General features: G+C 39.7%; 1 pseudogene; it reads right to left on the bottom strand.

The window, feature by feature from the left end:
- Positions 1 to 2,321: 2,321 nt before the first annotated feature.
- On the bottom strand, positions 2,322 to 2,796 carry LOC129641834 (60S ribosomal protein L24-like; annotated as a pseudogene).
- Between the last annotated feature and the right edge of the window lie 5,021 nt (positions 2,797 to 7,817).

Genomic DNA, 7,817 nt, shown 5'->3' with positions numbered 1-7,817 from the left:
CTGAAACTTTGTACCCTTTGACCATCGCTTCCCTATTTACCCCTCTTTCCAGCCCCTGGCAAACACCATTTGACTCTGTGCTGGCTTAGACGGTACAGAACCCACCTGCAATGCAGGAGACCGAGGTTCAATCCCTAGGTCAGGAAGATCCCCTGGAGAAGGGAATGGCTACACACTCCAGTATTCTTGCCTGGAGAAGTCCATGGACAGAGGAGCCTCGTGGGCTACAGCACAGGGGTCACAAAGAGTTGGACACGACTGAGTGACTAACACTTTCACTTCTACGAGTTTGGCCTTCTTAGATTTCACATATAAGTGATACTATATGGTATTTGTCTTCCTCTGTTGGGCTTATTGGAGAAGGCAATGGCAACCCACTCCAGTACTCTTGCCTGGAAAATCCCATAGGTGGAGGAGTCTGATGGGCTGCAGTCCCTGGGGTCGCGAAGAGTCAGACACGACTGAGCAACTTCACTTTCACGCATTGGAGAAGGAAATGGCAACCCACTCCAGTGTTCTTGCCTGGAGAATCCCAGGGACGGGGGGGCCTGGTGGGCTGCCGTCTATGGGGTTGCACAGAGTTGGACACGACTGAAGCGATTCAGCAGCAGCAGCAGTTGGGCTTATTTCACTTACCATAATGTTGTCATAAATGGCTCCCTTTCTTTTTTAAAGGGTGAATAATATTCCTTTAGATGTATATACCACATTTAATAATCTATTCATCCATTGATGGACATTTAGATTGGTTTCATATCTTGGCTCTCATGAATAATGTAATGAACGTGAAAGTGCAGGTATCTCTTTGAGATGCACATAAACTCTGAAGAAAACTTTAAATTCTTTTTAATGTTTTTAAAGAGTACCATTTGTTCATATTTTTGGGTCTGATTTGTACCAGTCTTGTGTATTTTTAATCTGTTTTCTGTTTTCCATTTTCATTCCTTGTGTGTGTGTGTCCTTAGTCACTAATTTCTGCCCGACTCTTTACAATCCTGTGGACTGTAACCCACCAGGCTCCTCTGTCCATGGGGATTCTCCAGGAAAGAACACTGGAATGGGTTTCCATGCCCTCCTCCAAGGGATCTTCCCAACCTAGGGATTGAACCCAGATATAGGCGGAATCGTCTCTACCATCTGAACCACCAGGAAAGCCCAAGAATACTGGAATGGGTAGCCTATCCCTTCTCCAGAGGATCTTCCTGACCCAGGATTCGAACTGGTGTCTCTGGCATTGCAGGTGGATTCTTTACCAGCTGAGCTACCAGGGAAGCCCATATTCATTCCTTATTTTTTATTTAATCAATAGACAATTTTTTAGAGCAGTTTTAGATTTATACTAAATTCAGCAAATAGTAGGGAAAGTTCCCATATATGCTCTTCCAGCACACACAGTTTCCCTTATAATTAGCCTCTTGCATTAATGTGGTATACTTGCTAAAACTAATAAATCAGTATTGATACATTATTATAAACTGAAGTGCATAAATTACATTAAGGTTCACGCTTTATGTTGTATATTTTCTATGGGTTTTGACAAATGCATAATATCATGCATCTACTATTATGCTATCATAGAGAATAATTTTACTGCCTTAAGAATCTCCTGTGCCCCACTCATTTCCTCTCTCCCTTCCATCCCCAAACTCCCGGCCACCACTGATCTTTTTACTGTCTCTATGTGTGGCAGTGAAGCTACTCAGTTGTGTTCGACTCTTTTGTGACCCCAGAACTGTAGCCTGCCAGGCTCCTCCGTCCATGGGCTTTTCCAGGCAAGAATACTGGAGGGGTTTGCCATTTCCTTCTCCAGGGAATCTTCCTGACCTAGAGATCGAACCTGTGTCTCCCACACTGAGGGCAGACTCTATCATCTGAGCCACCAGGGAAGTCCCTACTGTCTCTACAGTTTTGCCTTTTTCATAATGTCAAATAATTGGAATCATATAGTATGGTGCCTTCTCCAATTGGCTTCCCTTACTTAGCACTCTGTATCTCAGGTTGTTTCATGCTTTTTTTTTTGAGGCTTGATCAGTCATTTCTTTTTATCACTGAATACTATTCCATTTTACAGATTACTGTAATTTATCTGCTCACCTTTTGAAGGATACCTTGGTTGCTTTCAGCTTTTAGCAATTATGAATAGAGTTGCTATACACATTCATGTGCATAGTCTTACCATATTATCCAGCAGTCACACTCTAAGGTATTTAACCTCATGAGTTAAAAACTAATGTCTGCAGATTTCTGTGCAGACATTAGTTTTTTGGTTTTTGTTTTTTTTTTTATAGTCAGATCTTTATTTAAAAATCCAATCTGCCAACTTAGCGTTTTCCACCAACTCAAGGAACAGAAACCATCCCAGGCTTCACAATCTTTTGCTTAGGTGCTGCCTTTGTGGGGGCCTTTGCAGCAGCCATCGCTGTCTTTTTAGGCTTGCTTAGCCTTTTTTGCTTCCTTGGCAGCCCTGATAACGTGTTTTTGTTGAGGCTTCCTAACTTCAGGTTTCTGATTCCTCTTGGCCATTATATCAGCAAGAGAAGCACCAGTTATGGCCCTTTGGAATTTGACTGCACGGTGAGTTCTTTTTTTTTTTTTAATTTCTTCCGACTGTCCCTTTCTGTGTTTTCTTCTGTAGAGGACAGTCCAGTTGATCTGACGAGGATTCCTCTTAGAAAGGAATGCCGACTCACATCTTGCATTAAGAAACTGGAAAACCTTCCCATGGGTCTGGGCGAAGCGCCTCCCATGTCCTGGGTAGGTCTTGTACTCGCTGAAACTGCACAGCTCGACCTTCATGGCTGCTAGTGGCGGGCCAGACATTAGTTTTTAACTCATGAGGTTAAATACCTTGGAGTGTGACTGCTGGATAGTATGGTAAGACTATGTTTAGCTTTGTAAGAAAATGTCAAACTGTATTCCCAAGTGGCTATACCATTTTGCATTCTCACCAGCAATGAATCACAGTTCTTTTTTCCCCACCTCCTTGCTAGCATAGCATTTAACACTGTCTGTTCTTTGGATTTTGGTCATTTTTAAAGGTGTGGAGTTAATTTGCACTCTTTAGTGACATGATATTAAGCATCTTTTCACATGCTTATTTACCATTTGCATAACTTATCTGGTGAGGATCTGTTCAGATCCTTTGATCATTTTTAAACTCAGTTGTTTGTTTTCTTATTGTTGAGTTTTAAGAGCTCTTTGCATATTCTGGATATAATTCCATTCTAGGTATGTGTTTTAAAGCTGTTAAAATATAACAACTTTATTGAGATATAATTTGCAGACTTTACAATTCAACCTTTTAAAGTGTGTAATGTAATTGTTTAGTATATTTAGAATTGTGCAAACATAACCACAACCAATTTTAGAACATCATCACCTCAAGAAAAAACCCATGACTATTAGCAGTCACTCCCCATTTCCCCCCAACACCTCTACCCTTAGGCAACCACTGCTTTACTTTCTGTTTCTGTAGAGTTGCCTATTCTGCACATTGCATGTAAATAAAATCATATAATAGGTGATGTTCTGTGAATGGCCTCTCTCATTTAGCATAATTTTTAAGGTTCATCTGTGTTATAGCTTTTATCAATACTTTACTTCTTTATATGGCTGAATAATATTCAATTGTATGTGTGTATCATATTTTATTTATCATTCATCAGTTGATGGATATTTAGGTTTTTCCCACTTTTTGACTATTATGAATAAAATTGCTGTGGACATTTGTATACAACTTTTTGTGTGGACATATGTTTTCATCTCTCTTGAATATATACCTAAGAGTGTAACTTCTGGATCATATATGGTAACACTATGTTTAACTTTCTGAGGAAATGCCAAACTGTTTTCCAAAATGGCAGCACAATTTAATGTACCACTATCAACATGTGAAGATTTCCATTTTTCCATATTCTTGTCAACACTTATTACTGCCCATCTTTTTATTAAGGTCATCTTAGCGAGTGTGAAGTGGTATCTCACTGTGATTTTGATTTGCATTTCCTAATGACTAATGATGTTGAGTTATCTTTTCATGTATTTATTCACCATTTGTATGTCTTTTCTGGAGAATTATTCTCTGTCCATTTTTAAGCTGAGTTGTTTTTCTTTTTGTTATTTAGCTATAAGAGTTATTTATATATTCTGGAAACTAGACCATTATCAGATCTACAACTTGGAAACATTTTTTCTCATTTGCTGCATTGTCTTCTTACTTTCTCTTTGAAGCACAAAAGTTTTTAATTTTGAAGAAGTCTAATTTGTCAATTTTCCTTTTGTTGCTTGTGCCTAACCCAAAGTCTTTAACACCTATGTTTTATTATCAGAGATTTATAGTTTTAAACTTTACATTTAGGTCAGTGATCGATTTTGAGTTAATTTTTACATGTGGTACATGAGAAGAAGGGGTTCAGTTTCATTCTTTTAGATGTGAATATCCAGTAACCCTAGGATCATCTGTTGAAATGACAGCATGTAGACTCTTAATGAAAAAGCGAATGTTACATTTGAAAGAGGCAGAAGAAAACGTAGCCAGTTCTTCTGACTTCATGTTTTCCTTTGGGGCCACCTGATGAATAGTCACTCTGAAGTCAAGTGCTATGGTGGCCATGACCAACTGACCCCATCTTTCAAGGCTCATCTCCTCTATTTCACACCAATTTCCTTCATCTTCTAGTGCACTTAGAACAGAACAGAATCTCCATGAAAGGTCCTGATAGGTCTAGCCTGACCCAGTCTTTGAGTATTTCTCATGGAATCCTGGATCAACTGCTGCTCTCTCTCTGTTTAGATACCTCCTAGTAACAGGAAACTCACTAGTTTCTAAGTTATAAAGTGCAACTGGTGGATGGCTTGAAAATGATAATAATAGCAACACCAACACCAACAACTATTTTTTAAACCCTTTAATTTTGATGATACATCATAGTTTAATTCTTCTAACAACCACTCTCTTGTTTTCCTGTTGCAGCAACCCTGGAAGCAATGGTTGGAAATGGTGGAGCGATAAGGTGAGAGGTATCTGGATGCCTAAATTCACTGCAGGGCAAATAGCTTTGGCCTGCATTTAACCTTGCGTGAGCAAGATACAAACTTCATGTTAGGCCTCTGAGACTTCAAGGTTGGTTTGTTCTTGTAGTGTAGACTAATCCCATCCTGAGCGTTAAAGCTGAGTACTGTGACTGCTTCCATTTATTTTCCTCTTGATAAGAGTTCTGCCTTCTAGGGTTATATAGGTGTACACAAGCATATGCCACATAATCTCAGTTTCTGATACTTGCCATATTGTTTTATTTGTTATTGTCTCCTGTGTGCTGATCTCATGGCACTGATTAGTTATAATCTCCTTAGCAGGTCAGAGATTATGTTTTATATTTCTTCTTTATCCTGGCTGCTCTAGGCACAAAATTAGTGCTAAAGCAGTGCTATTTAACTGTTGAATCTATATTACCCATGAAAAACTATTTATATGTACTCTGGCTTTAAAAGGTTAATATTAACTAGACTTTTAAATTCAGTTGAAGGCTTTATTCTATTTATAAGTCTAGCACATTTTAGTGATTACTTTAAAAATAATAATTTGGCCCCATTTATAGATTCCATTAAATACTTTGAACTATTTAAAACAGCATTTATAAATGTAATATACTCTATTTCCTTTTAAAAGTACTTCAATTATTTAACTGATAAACCCTTCCAAGTACCTAAGTAATTTTTATAAATCTAATAAATTAAACAAATAGATATGGTGAACTTAATTCTTCTGAAATGTTTCACTACTATATATAAACTTGGTAATATTTCTACTTAAAAATTATAAATCTAATCAATTACCTGATTACACATTTTTAATACAAACACAAACTTATAGAAAGTTTGAAAGTACAATTTAAAGAACTTTTTTCCAAACCATTTGAGAGTAAGTTGCCAATCTGATGCCCCATCACTTCTGAATATTTAGTGTGTGTTTTTCTACAAACAAGGACATTCTCCTGTGTAACCACAACAGAGCCATTAAAATCAGGAAATGAACACTAATATATTCACCATTAACTCCTCAGACTTCAAAAGAATTTTGTCCATAGTCCTAATGATGTCCTTTATAGCACACAAATCAAACTCAGAATCATGTGTTCACTCCTAGCCCTAGAATCATTTCTTCCTCCAAGAAGCCATGGAAAAAGTAGTGTTTAGAAGCCAAGATCTGGGCCTTAGGTGAGCTCTGTGCCACTAGGGTGATGCTGCTCTGGGTCCTTGCAGTAGATACAGGGAATTCTAGCTTCCATTACGTTTAATATGTTTCTGTATTTGACTCATACTTAAGTACACAATTAATCTTTCCCACCTGGGCTACCTCTTCTGTTCTCTGCTGAGATTCTGACGCTCTACCCTGAGCTTCCCCGGCAGGGCTCCCCGCTCATCCTGCTGGGGCTCTGATGCTCTGCCTTGGGCTGCTGCAGCCCCTCACTCTTTCTAAAAGCATGACCAATTCTCATTTGAGGTAGCTGTGCCCTATAACATTGGCACAAACACTGAATTAGTGAACCACTCTTCAGGGAAATACAGAGTTAGGTTCCCGAGAGCCTCTGGTCATAATGGGTTGTCACCTGATCCATACATACCTAGTTTTATGTGTATTTCTGTTTAAAGTACTTTATTTAATAGATACTGTTGATTCACTAACATTGAACTCACAACCAATGGCACTATAATCCATTTCTGCATGAAGTTTATCTTCATGTTCTCTCTGTGAGGCACATCAGAGCCTTCTCGCTCTCAGGAAGAGTGGACAGCACTTCAGCACTACACTTGAGGAACCGACCATTTTAAAAAGAGAAAACAGCAACCAAAGGGGTAAAAATGTAAAACGTTGGCACTTAATACAGCCAGAAAGGACACTTATTTAGAGTTGAAAGCTGAAACGAGGAGGCATCACACCAGCTTGTTCAGCCTCAGCTGAGAAGGTGAGCTTGTGGTGACTCAGACTTTTCACCTTTGTAACCACTCGCCCAGGCTCACAAGAGCCAGCTGCACAAGCCCTTCCCAACCCCACATTCTGAGCCTCCACCAAGTAGTTTGAAATTGACCATGGTGAGTGTATTTACACCACAGAAATCTGCAAATGTTACAAGCCAGGGCTTTTTTTTTGAGAACTGGTTGTTAAGCTTTAACCATCACACCATGGCTGGAACCCCATTTATAGCTGCTATACCGATAACTTCAAAACCCCAAAAGGGACAACTCACGTAGCCAGAGACCCTTCCAGCCCCTACTCACAAAAGTCTCCAACCCTTCTATCACTTGTGCGGATACTGCCTTTCTTTGTCTCTAAAGAGTGGTCTCCAACCTTTTTGGCACCAGGGACCGACTTTGTGGAAGGCAATCTTTCTAGGGATTGGGGAATGGGGGGAGATGGTTTCAGGATACTTCAAGTGCATTATGCTTATAGTGCACTTTATTCTAATCTAATGCTGTTGCTGATCTGACCAGAGGTACTGGTCCACGGTCCAGAGGTTGGGGACCCTGTCTTAAAATATGTAACTTTTGGAATTCCCTGGTGGTCTAGTGGTTAGGGGCCTTCCCTGGTGGCTCAGATGGTAAAGAATCCGCCTTGTAATGTAGGAGACCCTGGTTCGATTCCTGGGTCAGGAAGATCCCTGGAGAAGGGATGGGCTACCCACTCCCGTATTCTTGGGCTTTCCTGGTGGCTCAGCTGGTAAAGAATCCCCCTGCAATGCGGGAGACCTGGGTTCAATTCCTGGGTTGGAAAGATCCCCAGTATTCTTGCTTGGAGAATTTCCATGGATTCTCCTCCC

This window comes from Bubalus kerabau, chromosome 1 (assembly GCF_029407905.1).
Source record: "Bubalus kerabau isolate K-KA32 ecotype Philippines breed swamp buffalo chromosome 1, PCC_UOA_SB_1v2, whole genome shotgun sequence".
NCBI lineage: Eukaryota > Metazoa > Chordata > Mammalia > Artiodactyla > Bovidae > Bubalus > Bubalus kerabau.
The sequence above is the reverse complement of the archived record's forward strand: the minus strand, read 5'-3'. Positions and strand labels throughout refer to the sequence as shown.